This window comes from Lithobates pipiens, unplaced genomic scaffold (genome assembly GCF_037356315.1).
Source record: "Lithobates pipiens isolate NorthernLeopardFrog02 unplaced genomic scaffold, aLitPip1_a1.2 Scaffold_19, whole genome shotgun sequence".
Taxonomy (NCBI): domain Eukaryota; kingdom Metazoa; phylum Chordata; class Amphibia; order Anura; family Ranidae; genus Lithobates; species Lithobates pipiens.
Genome location: NW_027507764.1, coordinates 518777852 through 518796341, shown reverse-complemented (window position 1 = coordinate 518796341; position 18490 = coordinate 518777852). Strand labels below are relative to the sequence as shown.

The following is an 18490-nucleotide window of genomic DNA, read 5'->3' as shown; positions in this document are numbered from 1 at the left end:
GTAATCAAACTTAATTGCTATCCTTTGCTACTGCAACCACTTCTCAATCAAGTAAACCGTCCCACTGCTTTTCTCACATTTTGCTGCTGTTAAAAAATGTGCTGCCAGTGTTATGTGTTACAAATGGTTATCAGTGTTACAGTTAATGTGGAGAAGAAGAAATACACAAAATAGAGTCAGAAAGAGAATCCTATTGCATAGAGGTAGAGAGATGGTTTCATTACGCTTAATGTGCAGTGTGTTTGTGTGAATTTTGCTTTAACGTAAAATTAGCTGTAGACATTATAACTATGGTTACGTTTACAATGTTTTAGAGATAGTAATCTCTATAATATAATAATAATAAGTATATTGAGGCAGTCAATATAGGTCGAGATAAAGTGAATACACAAAAGGGATCAAGGGATAGTTGCAAAGTAATATCCTCATTAAGGCAGAATGTCGGAATAGCAATGAGATTAGATGGTTGAAACATAACACGAAATATGAGCACGGCTAAAATACAGAAAAACAGTACATTATTTAAGAGTACAGTAGAATATAGTATAAATTATTTAAGATTAAATTGACTTAGCTTGAAAAAATCTAAGTTTAAATCGTTGAGTAAATCGTAAATTTATCAGCTAAGTTAATTCTGAGATTATGATTAATTTGACAATTCCATTACGCGGTCCATTTTACTGGTATAATCATAATGTAATATCAGTAATTGCTATCAGTAAATGTGAAAATTTTAAGACGGTTTACAATAGGATGTGGAATTGATATGGATTTAAAAGCGGTACATTAATTTTCTGAAGCATATGGCAGAAAGACGGCTTACACTGCTTTTCTCACATTTTGCTGCGGTAAAAATAAATGTTTTGTCACTGTGTTTTAACTGTGACTTATTTGCTTATGTCATGACAGCTTGATACTGGTTGAGCAATAAAACAGTTTTATTAAGATGTAAGACTAGTTTTATTCTCTACATATATGCTTTCCAAAGAGTTGTATAATATAGGCGACCAAAAGGACATTTAAATGGCTTAATATTGCAGGGAGGATGTATCGCTGTTCAACGGTAAGAGATTGAAAAATTAGCTTGATAGTCTAATTTTAAATGATATGCCGGTACCACTGAGAAAGCTTATATTCGACTAGTTGATCTTTGCCTTACACAATCCTATTATTATTATTAAGATTCTAATGCAGAGAGATACTCAGTTAATGTCAAAGATACTCGGTTAATGTCAGAAAAGCAATAAACCTGTTTACATCGTTAGCGAGCGATAGTTACATTACTAATAATATGTGCAGCATGTCTGGTAGCAAATGGATGGTTTTGTGAACATTTTGCATTACCGTACAATTAGTTGTAGACCTCATTGAAGTGAATAGATTTAACTGGTTTTGAGATAGTACTCTCTATTTCTAATATTAAATAAAGCAAAATAAGTCAGGATGGTGTGTCGTCAGTGGTGATATCAATGTGACAGTTGATGTGGAGAATTACAAATATGCCAAATAGAGAAAAAGAGTGCAAAGTTTATTTTGTTAAGTAATTTTTAAGTTATTGGCCGTTATTGTTTTGGCAGTACATGGTTTATTTTGATGTATGATAGTTTTATTGCATGCTTGATGTGGATGATTAAAATCGTGTAGTGAGTATAATCTATATTTAGCATAAGAATGAAAAGGCATAACTCCATTAGAGATGTGAGCTAGATGAAATGATTAAATGTCTCTGTATATCAAGGATTGTCTTCTGTTATCACTTAGCCTACCCTCTAAATTCACTAGCCTCTCTATATACACCAGCATGTTTTCTGTTTTCTGTATACATTACTCTTCTTTATACCCTGGCCTGTCTTCTATATACATTCTGTTATACACTAGTTTCTCTGTATACACTAGCCGGTCTTCTGCATACAATAGGCTAGTATACACTAGCCAATTTTCTGAATACACTAGCCCGTTTTCTGTCTTCTGTATGCCCTAAACTGTCTTCTGTATACATTTGTCTCTCTGTATAAACTAGCATCTCTATATACCCTAAACTGTCCTCTGTAAACACTTGTCTCTCTTTATAGCCTGTCTAGCCTTTCTTCTGTACACACTAGTTTCTCTGTATACACTAACCAGGCTTCTATATAAAATAGCTTCACTGTATGCACTAGCCTCTCTGTATAATCTAGCCTCTCTTTATACCCTAGATAGTGTTCTGCATACACTAGCCTCTCCGTAGAAGCCAGACTTTATTCTGTATTCACTAGCCTTTCTTCTGTATGCTGTAGTCTTCTATGTATACTAGCTTCTCTGTACACCCTTGCATCTCTGTAAACCCTGTGTAAACTAGCCAGTCTTATGTATACACTCGCCGACTGTATACACCAGACTCTCTGAATACACTAAACCCTCTGTATACCACAGCCTGTCTTCTGTATACACTAGACTGTAAAAATTAGCTAGAATACACCAGCCTGTCTTCTGTACCCACTACACTCTCTGTATACACTACCCAGGCTTCTGTATACACTGTCAGCTTTGATGTATACCCAAGCCTGTCTTCTGTATATGCACTGTCCTTTCTGTATACACTCGACTCTCTCTATACCCTAACCTCTCTGTATACACTAACATCTTTGTATATACTAGCCTATCTTTAAACTAGCCTCTCTGTGTACCCCAGCCTCACTGTTTACTCTAGCATCTCTGTATACTCAAGCCTATCTGCATACACGAGTCTGTATTCTGTATTCATTAGCCTTTCTTCTGTATGCTGTAGTCTTCAGCTTCTTTGTACACCCTTGCATCTCTGTAAACACTGTGTGAACTAGCCAGTATTATGTATACACTCGCCGACTGTATACACTAGACTCTCTGATTACACTAAACCCTCTGTATACCACAGCCTCTCTTCTGTATACACTAGACTGTAAAAACTAGCTAGAATACAACAGCCTGTCTTCTGTACCCACTAGACTCTCTGTATACACTACCCAGTCTTCTGTATACACTGTCAGCTTTCATGTATACCCAAGCCTGTCTTCTGTATACACTAGTTTCTCTATATGCACTGTCCTTGCTGTATACACTCGACCCTCTGTATACACTAACCTCTCTATATACACTAACATCTTTATATATACTAGCCTCTCTTTAAACTAGCCTCTCTGTGCACCCCAGCCTCACTCTTTACTCTAGCATCTCTGTATACACAAGCCTACCTGCATGCACAAGTCTGTATTCTGTATTCACTAGCCTTTCTTCTGTATGCTGTAGTCTTCAATATATACCAGATTCTCTGTACACCATTGCATCTCTGTAAACACTGTGTAAACTAGCCAGTCTTATTTATACACTCGCCGACTGTATACACTAGACTCTCTGAATACCTAGCCTATGTTCTGAATACACTAGCCCATCTTCTGTCTTCTGTATGCCCTCTCTGTATAAACTAGCATCTCTCTATACCCCAAACTGTCCTCTGTAAACACTTGTCTCTCTTTATAGCCTGTCTAGCCTTTCTTCTGTACACACTAGCTTCTCTGTGTACACTAACCAGGCTTCTATACAAAATAGCTTCACTGTATGCACTAGCCTCTCTGTATAATCTAGCCTCTCTTTATACCCTAGATAGTGTTCTGCATACACTAGCCTCTCCGTAGAAGCCAGCCTTTATTCTGCTTTCACTAGCCTTTCTTCTGTATGCTGTAGTCTTCTATATATACTAGCTTCTCTGTACACCCTTGCATCTCTGTAAACACTGTGTAAACTAGCCAGTCTTATGTCTACACTCGCCGACTGTATACTCCAGACTCTCTTTAAACTAGCCTCTCTGTGTACCCCAGCCTCACTGTTTACTCTAGCATCTCTGTATACTCAAGCCTATCTGCATACACAAGTCAGTATTCTGTATTCACTAACCTTTCTTCTGTATGCTGTAGTCTTCTATATACACTAGCTTCTCTGTAAACCCTTGCATCTCTGTAAACACTGTGTGAACTAGCCAGTATTATGTATATACTCGCCGACTGTATACACTAGACTCTCTGATTACACTAAACCCTCTGTATACCACAGCCTCTCTTCTGTATACACTAGACTGTAAAAACTAGCTAGAATACAACAGCCTGTCTTCTGTACCCACTAGACTCTCTGTATACACTACCCAGTCTTCTGTATACACTGTCAGCTTTCATGTATACCCAAGCCTGTCTTCTGTATACACTAGTTTCTCTATATGCACTGTCCTTTCTGTATACACTCGACCCTCTGTATACACTAACCTCTCTATATACACTAACATCTTTATATATACTAGCCTCTCTTTAAACTAGCCTCTCTGTGCACCCCAGCCTCACTCTTTACTCTAGCATCTCTGTATACACAAGCCTACCTGCATGCACAAGTCTGTATTCTGTATTCACTAGCCTTTCTTCTGTATGCTGTAGTCTTCTATATATTCCAGATTCTCTGTACACCATTGCATCTCTGTAAACACTGTGTAAACTAGCCAGTCTTATTTATACACTCGCCGACTGCATACACTAGACTCTCTGAATACCCAAGCCTGTCTTCTGTATACACTAGTCTCTCTATATGCACTGTCCTATCTGTATACACTCGACTCTCTCTATACACTAACATCTTTGTATATACTAGCCTCTCTTTAAACTAGCCTCTCTGTGTACCCCAGCCTAACTGTTTACTCTATCTGCATAAACGAGTCTGTATTCTGTATACACTAGCCTCTCTTTAAACTAGCCTCTCTGTATACCCCAGAATAACTGCATACTCTAGCCTCTCTTTATACACTAGCATTTCTGTATACATCACCCTATCTGTATACACTAGCATCTCTGTATACCCCAGCCTGCCTCTCTATATACACTAGCTTTTCTTCTGAATATAATAGTCTCAGTCTCTCTCTATAAACAAGCCTGTTTTCTGTATACATTAGCATGTGTCCTGTATACACTAGCCTTTCTTCTTTATTCTCTAGCCTACCTTCTGTATACCTTAGCCTCTCTGTATAAACTTGCCTTCCTTCTATATACACTGCCATTTATGAGGTAAACAAAGAGTCTAGTGTACATAAACGACAGGCTAGAGTATAAAGAGAGGATAGAGTATACAGAAGAAAGCCTAGTGTATACAGAACACAGGCTAGTACCCTGAGCCTGGGTGAGAGAGGATGAGGAGCATTAGGAGGGCTTGGTCTTTCACATCCGACCAAGTGTTCAGCATGATGTGGCTCAACACGTCCAGCTGCCGAAAATAAGGACAAGCGTGGGAGGCACACAACACCCACTGTAACAGTGCTAGGTTCCTGCATTACAGAAACAGAACACCAGCAATAAGGGGTATCTTCAGGTGTATACTGTGCAGGAGGCACACAACACCCACTCTAACTTCTGCACTGCAGATGCCTGTATTGCAAAAATTGAACACCAGTAATAAAGGGTAGTTTCAGGTGTGTACTGTGCAGGAGGCCCATAACACTATGCATTACCCATTGCATTACTCTTAATATGTGCAAGCGTGTAAAGAAGCAAAATATGGTTTTGTATTTTCCTAAAATTAGCAAAGATAGCAAAATTAGAAAGGATAATATTGAGACAGTATATACAGGTCGAGTTTAAGTGGAAATACACAAAATATCTTGCTTACCTTTACATTGTTCAATAGAGCGTTGCAAAGTAATACCAAGGCAGAATGTCGGAATAGCAATTAGATGAGATGATTGCTGTAATCATGAAATATCAGCAACGTGTCATTAAGGATGAGAAAGTATAATAACTGGAAAAGTATGACATTTTAAAGAGACAAATTGCATTAGAGATGTGAGACAGACATGAAATGTCAATCCCCATTGGTTTCTTATATGTAACCATTAATAGAGTTAACGCGGCTTGATGTGAATGTAAAATAGTTGCATTATGTGTCATTAATGTAATCAAACTTAATTGCTATCCTTTGCTACTGCAACCACTTCTCAATCAAGTAAACCGTCCCACTGCTTTTCTCACATTTTGCTGCTGTTAAAAAATGTGTTGCCAGTGTTATGTGTTACAAATGGTTATCAGTGTTACAGTTAATGTGGAGAAGAAGAAATACACAAAATAGAGTCAGAAAGAGAATCCTATTGCATAGAGGTAGAGAGATGGTTTCATTACGCTTAATGTGCAGTGTGTTTGTGTGAATTTTGCTTTAACGTAAAATTAGCTGTAGACATTATAACTATGGTTACGTTTACAATGTTTTAGAGATAGTAATCTCTATAATATAATAATAATAAGTATATTGAGGCAGTCAATATAGGTCGAGATAAAGTGAATACACAAAAGGGATCAAGGGATAGTTGCAAAGTAATATCCTCATTAAGGCAGAATGTCGGAATAGCAATGAGATTAGATGGTTGCAACATAACACGAAATATGAGCACGGCTAAAATACAGAAAAACAGTACATTATTTAAGAGTACAGTAGAATATAGTATAAATTATTTAAGATTAAATTGACTTAGCTTGAAAAAATCTAAGTTTAAATCGTTGAGTAAATCGTAAATTTATCAGCTAAGTTAATTCTGAGATTATGATTAATTTGACAATTCCATTACGCGGTCCATTTTACTGGTATAATCATAATGTAATATCAGTAATTGCTATCAGTAAATGTGAAAATTTTAAGACGGTTTACAATAGGATGTGGAATTGATATGGATTTAAAAGCGGTACATTAATTTTCTGAAGCATATGGCAGAAAGACGGCTTACACTGCTTTTCTCACATTTTGCTGCGGTAAAAATAAATGTTTTGTCACTGTGTTTTAACTGTGACTTATTTGCTTATGTCATGACAGCTTGATACTGGTTGAGCAATAAAACAGTTTTATTAAGATGTAAGACTAGTTTTATTCTCTACATATATGCTTTCCAGAGAGTTGTATAATATAGGCGACCAAAAGGACATTTAAATGGCTTAATATTGCAGGGAGGATGTATCGCTGTTCAACGGTAAGAGATTGAAAAATTAGCTTGATAGTCTAATTTTAAATGATATGCCGGTACCACTGAGAAAGCTTATATTCGACTAGTTGATCTTTGCCTTACACAATCCTATTATTATTATTAAGATTCTAATGCAGAGAGATACTCAGTTAATATCAAAGATACTCGGTTAATGTCAGAAAAGCAATAAACCTGTTTACATCGTTAGCGAGCGATAGTTACATTACTAATAATATGTGCAGCATGTCTGGTAGCAAATGGATGGTTTTGTGAACATTTTGCATTACCGTACAATTAGTTGTAGACCTCATTGAAGTGAATAGATTTAACTGGTTTTGAGATAGTACTCTCTATTTCTAATATTAAATAAAGCAAAATAAGTCAGGATGGTGTGTCGTCAGTGGTGATATCAATGTGACAGTTGATGTGGAGAATTACAAATATGCCAAATAGAGAAAAAGAGTGCAAAGTTTATTTTGTTAAGTAATTTTTAAGTTATTGGCTGTTATTGTTTTGGCAGTACATGGTTTATTTTGATGTATGATAGTTTTATTGCATGCTTGATGTGGATGATTAAAATCGTGTAGTGAGTATAATCTATATTTAGCATAAGAATGAAAAGGCATAACTCCATTAGAGATGTGAGCTAGATGAAATGATTAAATGTCTCTGTATATCAAGGATTGTCTTCTGTTATCACTTAGCCTACCCTCTAAATTCACTAGCCTCTCTATATACACCAGCATGTTTTCTGTTTTCTGTATACATTACTCTTCTTTATACCCTGGCCTGTCTTCTATATACATTCTGTTATACACTAGTTTCTCTGTATACACTAGCCGGTCTTCTGCATACAATAGGCTAGTATACACTAGCCAATTTTCTGAATACACTAGCCCGTTTTCTGTCTTCTGTATGCCCTAAACTGTCTTCTGTATACATTTGTCTCTCTGTATAAACTAGCATCTCTATATACCCTAAACTGTCCTCTGTAAACACTTGTCTCTCTTTATAGCCTGTCTAGCCTTTCTTCTGTACACACTAGTTTCTCTGTATACACTAACCAGGCTTCTATATAAAATAGCTTCACTGTATGCACTAGCCTCTCTGTATAATCTAGCCTCTCTTTATACCCTAGATAGTGTTCTGCATACACTAGCCTCTCCGTAGAAGCCAGACTTTATTCTGTATTCACTAGCCTTTCTTCTGTATGCTGTAGTCTTCTATGTATACTAGCTTCTCTGTACACCCTTGCATCTCTGTAAACCCTGTGTAAACTAGCCAGTCTTATGTATACACTCGCCGACTGTATACACCAGACTCTCTGAATACACTAAACCCTCTGTATACCACAGCCTGTCTTCTGTATACACTAGACTGTAAAAATTAGCTAGAATACACCAGCCTGTCTTCTGTACCCACTACACTCTCTGTATACACTACCCAGGCTTCTGTATACACTGTCAGCTTTGATGTATACCCAAGCCTGTCTTCTGTATATGCACTGTCCTTTCTGTATACACTCGACTCTCTCTATACCCTAACCTCTCTGTATACACTAACATCTTTGTATATACTAGCCTATCTTTAAACTAGCCTCTCTGTGTACCCCAGCCTCACTGTTTACTCTAGCATCTCTGTATACTCAAGCCTATCTGCATACACGAGTCTGTATTCTGTATTCATTAGCCTTTCTTCTGTATGCTGTAGTCTTCAGCTTCTTTGTACACCCTTGCATCTCTGTAAACACTGTGTGAACTAGCCAGTATTATGTATACACTCGCCGACTGTATACACTAGACTCTCTGATTACACTAAACCCTCTGTATACCACAGCCTCTCTTCTGTATACACTAGACTGTAAAAACTAGCTAGAATACAACAGCCTGTCTTCTGTACCCACTAGACTCTCTGTATACACTACCCAGTCTTCTGTATACACTGTCAGCTTTCATGTATACCCAAGCCTGTCTTCTGTATACACTAGTTTCTCTATATGCACTGTCCTTGCTGTATACACTCGACCCTCTGTATACACTAACCTCTCTATATACACTAACATCTTTATATATACTAGCCTCTCTTTAAACTAGCCTCTCTGTGCACCCCAGCCTCACTCTTTACTCTAGCATCTCTGTATACACAAGCCTACCTGCATGCACAAGTCTGTATTCTGTATTCACTAGCCTTTCTTCTGTATGCTGTAGTCTTCTATATATACCAGATTCTCTGTACACCATTGCATCTCTGTAAACACTGTGTAAACTAGCCAGTCTTATTTATACACTCGCCGACTGTATACACTAGACTCTCTGAATACCTAGCCTATGTTCTGAATACACTAGCCCATCTTCTGTCTTCTGTATGCCCTCTCTGTATTAACTAGCATCTCTCTATACCCCAAACTGTCCTCTGTAAACACTTGTCTCTCTTTATAGCCTGTCTAGCCTTTCTTCTGTACACACTAGCTTCTCTGTGTACACTAACCAGGCTTCTATACAAAATAGCTTCACTGTATGCACTAGCCTCTCTGTATAATCTAGCCTCTCTTTATACCCTAGATAGTGTTCTGCATACACTAGCCTCTCCGTAGAAGCCAGCCTTTATTCTGCTTTCACTAGCCTTTCTTCTGTATGCTGTAGTCTTCTATATATACTAGCTTCTCTGTACACCCTTGCATCTCTGTAAACACTGTGTAAACTAGCCAGTCTTATGTCTACACTCGCCGACTGTATACTCCAGACTCTCTTTAAACTAGCCTCTCTGTGTACCCCAGCCTCACTGTTTACTCTAGCATCTCTGTATACTCAAGCCTATCTGCATACACAAGTCAGTATTCTGTATTCACTAACCTTTCTTCTGTATGCTGTAGTCTTCTATATACACTAGCTTCTCTGTAAACCCTTGCATCTCTGTAAACACTGTGTGAACTAGCCAGTATTATGTATATACTCGCCGACTGTATACACTAGACTCTCTGATTACACTAAACCCTCTGTATACCACAGCCTCTCTTCTGTATACACTAGACTGTAAAAACTAGCTAGAATACAACAGCCTGTCTTCTGTACCCACTAGACTCTCTGTATACACTACCCAGTCTTCTGTATACACTGTCAGCTTTCATGTATACCCAAGCCTGTCTTCTGTATACACTAGTTTCTCTATATGCACTGTCCTTTCTGTATACACTCGACCCTCTGTATACACTAACCTCTCTATATACACTAACATCTTTATATATACTAGCCTCTCTTTAAACTAGCCTCTCTGTGCACCCCAGCCTCACTCTTTACTCTAGCATCTCTGTATACACAAGCCTACCTGCATGCACAAGTCTGTATTCTGTATTCACTAGCCTTTCTTCTGTATGCTGTAGTCTTCTATATATTCCAGATTCTCTGTACACCATTGCATCTCTGTAAACACTGTGTAAACTAGCCAGTCTTATTTATACACTCGCCGACTGCATACACTAGACTCTCTGAATACCCAAGCCTGTCTTCTGTATACACTAGTCTCTCTATATGCACTGTCCTATCTGTATACACTCGACTCTCTCTATACACTAACATCTTTGTATATACTAGCCTCTCTTTAAACTAGCCTCTCTGTGTACCCCAGCCTAACTGTTTACTCTATCTGCATAAACGAGTCTGTATTCTGTATACACTAGCCTCTCTTTAAACTAGCCTCTCTGTATACCCCAGAATAACTGCATACTCTAGCCTCTCTTTATACACTAGCATTTCTGTATACATCACCCTATCTGTATACACTAGCATCTCTGTATACCCCAGCCTGCCTCTCTATATACACTAGCTTTTCTTCTGAATATAATAGTCTCAGTCTCTCTCTATAAACAAGCCTGTTTTCTGTATACATTAGCATGTGTCCTGTATACACTAGCCTTTCTTCTTTATTCTCTAGCCTACCTTCTGTATACCTTAGCCTCTCTGTATAAACTTGCCTTCCTTCTATATACACTGCCATTTATGAGGTAAACAAAGAGTCTAGTGTACATAAACGACAGGCTAGAGTATAAAGAGAGGATAGAGTATACAGAAGAAAGCCTAGTATATACAGAACACAGGCTAGTACCCTGAGCCTGGGTGAGAGAGGATGAGGAGCATTAGGAGGGCTTGGTCTTTCACATCCGACCAAGTGTTCAGCATGATGTGGCTCAACACGTCCAGCTGCCGAAAATAAGGACAAGCGTGGGAGGCACACAACACCCACTGTAACAGTGCTAGGTTCCTGCATTACAGAAACAGAACACCAGCAATAAGGGGTATCTTCAGGTGTATACTGTGCAGGAGGCACACAACACCCACTCTAACTTCTGCACTGCAGATGCCTGTATTGCAAAAATTGAACACCAGTAATAAAGGGTAGCTTCAGGTGTGTACTGTGCAGGAGGCCCATAACACCCACTGTAACAGTGCTAGGTTCCCAAGCAGTAAAGACACTGTCCATGCCTATCGTCCTCTTTCCCTGACCGCCGCAACACACTATACAAGGCCGCCGCGCTGGTGGCCTTATATAGTGTGAGATATAATTGGCCACAGGAATACTGCCTGTGGTCAATTGTGGCTCTCCTCTCAGAGGATGTCACATCTGTTCTTATTATATAGAACTTATTATGCTCCTCGTAAACTTTTTCAATTTGGCCGAACGGCCGCACACAAGTTGCCCCCGGTGCGGGAACATGGGGGGAGACATGATGTACATGTTTTGTACATGTACATGTTTTGGAGATGCCCGAAGTTGATCTGCTACTGGACGGAGGTGACAGGAACCATTGATCGGGTGTTTGGAACCTCCACCAGGATGGAGGCGAAGTATTGTCTCCTGGGATTAGTTGAAGGAGTTGGAAACCTGGGAAGCAGCCAGATGGCAGTTCTGAGATGCCTATTTCAGGCAAGGAAACTGATTGCCCAACCCTGCTTAGTCTCCAATGTTGGCAATGACTTGTTTTTTTTCGCTTGTTTCCCAAGATGACCATGTTGGCGTTTGTCAAGATGGTTGAGAGTGCCCAAAGAGATTGCCCAAGAGAGTGCCCAAAGAGATCGCCTATGGCCCCATCACCTTGAAAGTGCCCGATCTTGTCTGATCTCGGAGGCTAAGCATTGTCGGGCCTGATTAGTAACTGGATGGAAGACCGACTGGGAATACCAGGTGCCGTATGCTTATTTCCTGATCATACATCACGGGACACAGGATCATTACATAGTGGGTTATATAGGCACCTCTGGTGATTGGACACTGGTTAACCCCCAATTAAGGAGAATTCCTTCCCTATATAACCCCTCCCATATGGGAGGCACCTCATTTTTTTCTTCGCCAGTGTCTATGGTGGTTGGTCACGTAAAACATGTGCTATGAAAAAAGTTCTGTGCAGGTCCCTGTGGGGGCCTAAGGGCTACAACTAACCGGATCCATATCTGGGGCCGATATTTTGACTCCCAAGATGATATGGTATCCGGGCCTCGTCATCTGAAGAAACGAGGTTTTGCCTGTAAGTCCTCTCCTATTGGAAGACTGGGCTCTGGGAAAACCAGACTTACTGTACTATTTACATAGTGGCACGAAAGTTTCCGGCAGAGTCTTTTATAAGGTCCAGGTAGGAGGTTCTTCTGAGAAGGAACCCCAAAAAAAACCTGAAGGTTGGCACAACTCTGCCCGCCGTGATGGGTGAAGGCTGGAATCTGTCTGTTTTCAGCAATTCCTGCGGCGAGGACAGGTAAGGGAAGTTAATCCTGTATAAATTATATTATGGATTTCTTCATTGAGTAGTTGTATGTCTTACCTGGTTTCCACCACTAGGGGGAGTAAGAGCAGCCTGATGCATATTTACATGCCTTTCAGATACACACGCTCAGTGAAGCTTGGTTCTCCCAGATGACTCATGTCTCCACTGCAATCTCTGCCACAATGAAGGTAATACAGGGGTCCCACGTAGTCTGGGGGTCCCAGGCAGCTCCGATGGCAATTCCCTTCCCCCCTGGATACCGGCGGTCCTCGTGCACGCGCGCCGAGCATGCTCCCGTGCTAATGGAGGAATGTGTTTGCGAGCCGCGTCGTTCGGTGTGCACGGCGCTGTACTGCGCAGGCGCCAGGCGGCAGTTTTACAGCCCAGAGCGTCAGGGGGCTGTAAGTGGAGACACAGGAGCTGTGGGCAGTAAGCATCCCGAGGGATTGGATCCAGGCAAACCTAAGACACCTACTCAGCATCAGGTTGTGCAGTTTAAGCATATATATTTATTGTGAGACTTTAAGTACAACAGTGATTGCACTTTGTACTAGTACCTCTGCTTTGTAGCTTAGGACTATGTCTCCTTGTAAGAGGGTCTCAGGGGGAGATAACAAGGGCACTGGTAAGTCAACGCTTAGGTCTAGGGGTTCTAAAAATGCCTGTAGGTTACCACCCCCCCCCCCCCCCTGCAAGACTGGAGTCAGCCTCACAGGATGAGTCAGTGCCCCTGTCAGGATTTGCAGCCTCTCCTAATTTTTCAGCCCCGGTATACGTCACTGAGGACTCCCTTAGGGCTACATTGGAGGGTTTTGAAGGGAGAATCATGAATTTTTTTTCAGCTTCCCTGAAAGATAGCAGGAAAAGGGGTAGATCCCCTCCCTCTGCTGAGATTCCTCTTTCAGATGACACTTCTGACAATGAGGAGAGATCCCTATCTTGGGACAGGGATCTTGAGCAGTCGGATGAATCAGAGGAAGAGGAGAGAGTCCCCTCCTCCCAGGCGCTCAGAAAACAGGTGCAGTATTATACTGAATTGGTGCGTACCACATTCAGAATGCCTGCTGGTGAGATCGCTACGTCCTCTGTTTCTTCCCTGGGAGTCAGGAAAATCAACCTGCCTTTTCCTTTCCAATTCATCCCTTAATGGATAAATTGTTGTATGAGGATTGGGGACATCCCAATAAACTGTTTGCTCCTCCTAAAAGGTTTTCTATGCTTTATCCTCTGGAGGAAAGTTTCACCAAGAAATGGGGGGTCCCATCTGTCGATGCGGCTGTTTCTTGCGTGAATAGAAACCTGACCTGTCCTTTGGATAATGCTCAGGTATTTAAAGATCCAACTGGTAAGAAGCTGGAAACATTATTAAAAGCCTCCTTTTCCATGACTGGCACTGTAGTGCAACCTACAGTCGCAGCTGTGGGGTTGTGTCAGTTCCTCAAGGAACAGGTTAAGCAGATGCTTGGCCTCCTTCCCAGTGAGGAAGTGGAGAATTATGCAGAAATACCTCAAATTCTGTGTTTCATGATTGATGCGATTTTGGATTCTGTCCAACAAGCATCTTGTTTGTCTCTCCTGTTGGTACACATGCGAAGGGCCCTATGGCTAAAGAATTGGGCAGCTGAGCTATCATGCAAGAAGCATTTGATTGGCTTCCCGTTTAAAGGGGAACGTTTGTTCGGAGAAGAATTCGACAAATTCGTCCAAAAAATTTCAGGGGGTAAATCTACTCTCCTTCCAGTCAAAAGGAGCAAACGTCCATCATTTAGGCGTTCTCTCTCTCCCGGAGCATCAAGCTCTAAGCAGTGGCGACGGCCTTCTCAACCCCCCTCTACAGGAAAGGCTCAAGGCCGGGCCCAGGGGCAGAAGAAATCCTGGGGGCGAAAGCCTGCCAAGCAGAGCCCGAAAGATTCATTGTGAAGGGGCGCCCCCGCTCGGCCAAGTGGGGGGAAGGCTCCTGCAGTTTGCAGAAGCCTGGCGGGAAGAGATCCGGGACGAGTGGGTGGTCTCTTCGGTATCTCTGGGCTACAAGCTGGAGTTTCTGGCCTTAGATCACTTACTATCCCAGGGGGTGATAGTAGAAGTGGACCCAAAAGAACAGGGTTCAGGGTTTTACTCGAATCTCTTCACCGTTCCAAAGCCAAATGGAAGTGTCAGACCTATCCTGGATCTGAAGGATCTGAACCGTTTTTTACGCATCCGGTCCTTCCGAATACAGTCAATTCGCACTGTGGTCTCCTCCCTGCAAGGGGGAGAGTTTATGGCATCAATAGACATCAAGGATGCATATCTCCATGTGCCAATTTTTCCCGCACACCAAAAGTATCTAAGGTTCGCGGTAGAGCGGCGCCATTTTCAATTTGTGGCCTTGCCGTTCGGGCTAGCTACGGCCCCTCGAGTCTTCACAAAGATTCTGGACCCTCTCTTGGCTAACCTAAGAGCTCAGGGTATAGCCGTCATGGCTTATCTAGAGGATTTGCTTCTCATAGAGAAAACAGTAGCGCTCCTTAACCACAGTGTTACCAGAATGCTAGAACACCTGGAACGCCTAGGTTGGATTATAAACCTAGAAAAGTCACCCCTACAGCCTGCTACCAGGTTGGAATACCTGGGTATGGTTATCGACACTGCTCAGGGCAAGGTGTTTCTACCAAGGCCAAAAGCCTTGGCCATTGGGGATCTGGTGCGCCTAATTCTGGGCAGAAGATCTTCCCCCATTCTGTTGTGCATGAGACTGTTAGGGAAAATGGTCGCCTCCTTCGAGGCCGTTCCATTCGCCCAGTTCCACTCAAGGCCTCTGCAAAGATGCATCCTTGCGGCTTGGAACAGGAAGCCCCAGTCCTTGGATCTTCCTATGCGTCTATCCCCAGGGACACGCAAGAGTCTCGTCTAACGAGTCTAAGAGTCTGGTTACAAACCGAGAATTTGCTGAAAGGCAAAACTTTTCTTCCTCTTCCATGGAAGATTATTATGACAAATGGCAGCCTGACAGGCTGGGAGCAGTGTTGGAGGAGATGTGCTCGCAGTGGAAATGGTCTGCGATCGAGAAGCTATTGCCCATAAATGTCTTGGAGATCCGGCCAGTTTATATGGCTCTCATAAACTGGTCTTTCAGACTACGGGGTCTCCCTGTTCAGGTTCAGTCCGACAATGCCACAGCAGTGGTCTATATCAATCACCAGGGCGGTACCAGGAGTCTGGTTGCGCAAAAAGAGGTGAATCACATACTTGTCTGGGCAGAAAGGCATGTTCCATGCCTTTCTGCAGTCTTCATTCCAGGAGTGGAAAATTGGCAGGCAGATTTTCTGTGCCGCCAGCAGTTGTGCCCAGGAGAATGGGCTCTGCACCCCGTCGTGTTTTGGAAAATATGTCGCAGGTGGGGTACTCCAGACGTAGATCTGTTTGCGTCCAGGTTCAACAGAAAACTGGACAAATTCGTGTCAAGGACAAGAGATACACTCGCTCAGGGGTCGGATGCTCTGACAGTTCCCTGGGATCAGTACAATTTGATTTATGCCTTCCCCCCGTGCCCGCTTCTGTCGCTGTTCCTGGGAAGAGTCTAGAGGGAAACAAAGTCGCTTCTTTTGGTAGCCCCGGCTTGGCCCAGGCGACCGTGGTACGCAGAGATCATGAAGTTGGCAGTAGGCAGGCCGTGGATCCTCCCTCTCCGGCCAGATCTGCTCTCACAGGGTCCAATTTACCATCCTGCTTTACACAGTCTGAATTTGACGGTTTGGCTGCTGAAACCCACATTCTGAGAGACCGTGGGCTTTCGGGGCCAGTCCTTTCTACTCTGGTCAATGCCAGAAAGCCGGCCTCCAGGCTTATTTACTACAAAATCTGGAGGGCATATGTTTCCTGTTGTGAACTCAGGGAATGTCATCCTAGAAAGTATGTCATTAGCAGGATCTTGGCCTTCCTCCAGTCAGGCCTAGAAATGAATTTGGCCGTAAGCACTATCAAGGTGCATATTTCGGCCTTGTCAGTATTTTTTCAGAAACCACTTGCATCGCATTCCCTGGTGCGGGCTTTCATCCAGGGGGCTATGCGGATAAGGCCGCCAGTCCAACCTCCGGTATGCCCATGGGATCTGAATTTGGTTCTCTCAGCTTTGCAGGGGCAACCTTTTGAACCTTTGCATCAGGCTTCGTTAGTTCTTTTTACTAAAAAATTGGTTTTCTTGGTAGCCATATCCACGGCTAGAAGAGTGTCAGAACTAGCAGCTCTCTCCAGTAAAGAACCGTATCTAATTATTTATAAGGACCTGGTGGTAATGCGTCCCAACAGGTCCTTTCTGCCTAAGGTGGTTTCAGGATTCCATTTGAATCAAGATGTAAGCCTACCATCCTTTTTTCCGGACCCACAGTCCGCAGAAGAAGAATCATTGCACACTTTGGATGTGGTAAGGGCAATCAGTATCTATCTTCAGGCAACTGCTCAGATAAGGAAAACTGATTGCTTATTTATTTTGCCGGAAGGCCCTAGGAAAGGTCAGGCGGCATCAAAATCCACTCTCTCAAAGTGGATTAGACAGATTATTTCTCAGGCCTATAGTGTTAAAGGGAAGATCCCTCCTTTTCAAGTGAAAGTGCACTCAACTAGGGCTGTAAGTGCTTCTTGGGCAGTGCATCACCAGGCCTCCCTGGCTCAGATCTGTAAGGCTGCAACTTGGTCATCAGTCCACACATTCACCAGATTCTATCAGGTGGATGTCAGAGGGCAAGAGGATATCGCCTTTGGGCGCAGTGTACTGCAGGCTGCAGTTTAGGTCCTCCGGTCCTTGGCGGTCTATATATTATGATCTGTGTCTCCCTCCCCTCAATCTGAGCATTCCTTTGGCTCATCCCACTATGTAATGAAGCTCCTGTGTCCCGTGATGTATGATCAAGAAAATAGGATTTTTATATACAGCTTACCTGTAAAATCCTTTTCTTGAGAATACATCACGGGACACAGAGGGTTGGGCGTGTCTGGAAGAGAACGCTTACGGCCACATCACCCTGAAAGCACCCGATCTCGCCTGATTTCAGAGGCTAAGCAGTGTCAGGCCTGGTTAGTACCTGGATGGGAGACTGCCTGGGAAGACCAGGTGCCATAGAAGGATCTGGCCTGGTTAGTGTCTTGATTGGGAGATCGCCTTGGAATACCGGATGCCGTAGGCATCTTTTTATGTTTTTGGCTTTGACCTGTTTTTTTTAGCTTGTTTCCCAAGGTGAGCATCTTGGCCTTTGTCAAGAGGCTTCAGAGTGCCCAAAGAGAGTGCCTACGGCCAAATCACCCTGAGAGAGCCCAATCTCATCTGATCTTGGAGGCTAAGCAGCGATGGGCCTGGTTAGTACCTGGATGGGAGATAGCCTCGGAATACCAGGTGCCGCAGGCTTCTCATTATGTTGTCGGCGTTGACCTGTTTTTTTTCCCTTTTTTCCCAAGGTGACCATCTTGCCATTTGTCAAGAGGGTTGAGAGTGCACAAAGAAATTGCCTACGGGCACAACACCCTGAAAGCGCCCAATCTTGTCTGGTCTCAGAGGCTAAGCAGGGTTGGGCCTGGTTTGTACCTGGATGGGAGACCGCCTGGGTTTTCCAGATGCCACAGGCTTCTTTTTATGTTGGTGTTGACATGTTTTTTTTCGCTTGTTTCCCAAAGTGATCATCTTGGCATTTGTCAAGAGGGTTGAGAGTGCCTAAAGAGATCGCTTACAGCAGCATCACCCTGAAAGCACCCTATCTCTTCTGATCTCGGAG

The 18490-nt window shown here is 42.4% G+C and overlaps 3 pseudogenes; all 3 read left to right on the top strand.

Annotated features, from left to right (window-relative positions):
* Positions 1-12065: 12065 nt before the first annotated feature.
* On the top strand, positions 12066-12184 carry LOC143999143 (5S ribosomal RNA; annotated as a pseudogene).
* Positions 12185-17728: 5544 nt separating this feature from the next.
* LOC143999499 (5S ribosomal RNA) lies at positions 17729-17847 on the top strand (annotated as a pseudogene).
* Positions 17848-18007: 160 nt separating this feature from the next.
* LOC143998714 (5S ribosomal RNA) lies at positions 18008-18126 on the top strand (annotated as a pseudogene).
* Positions 18127-18490: the final 364 nt, after the last annotated feature.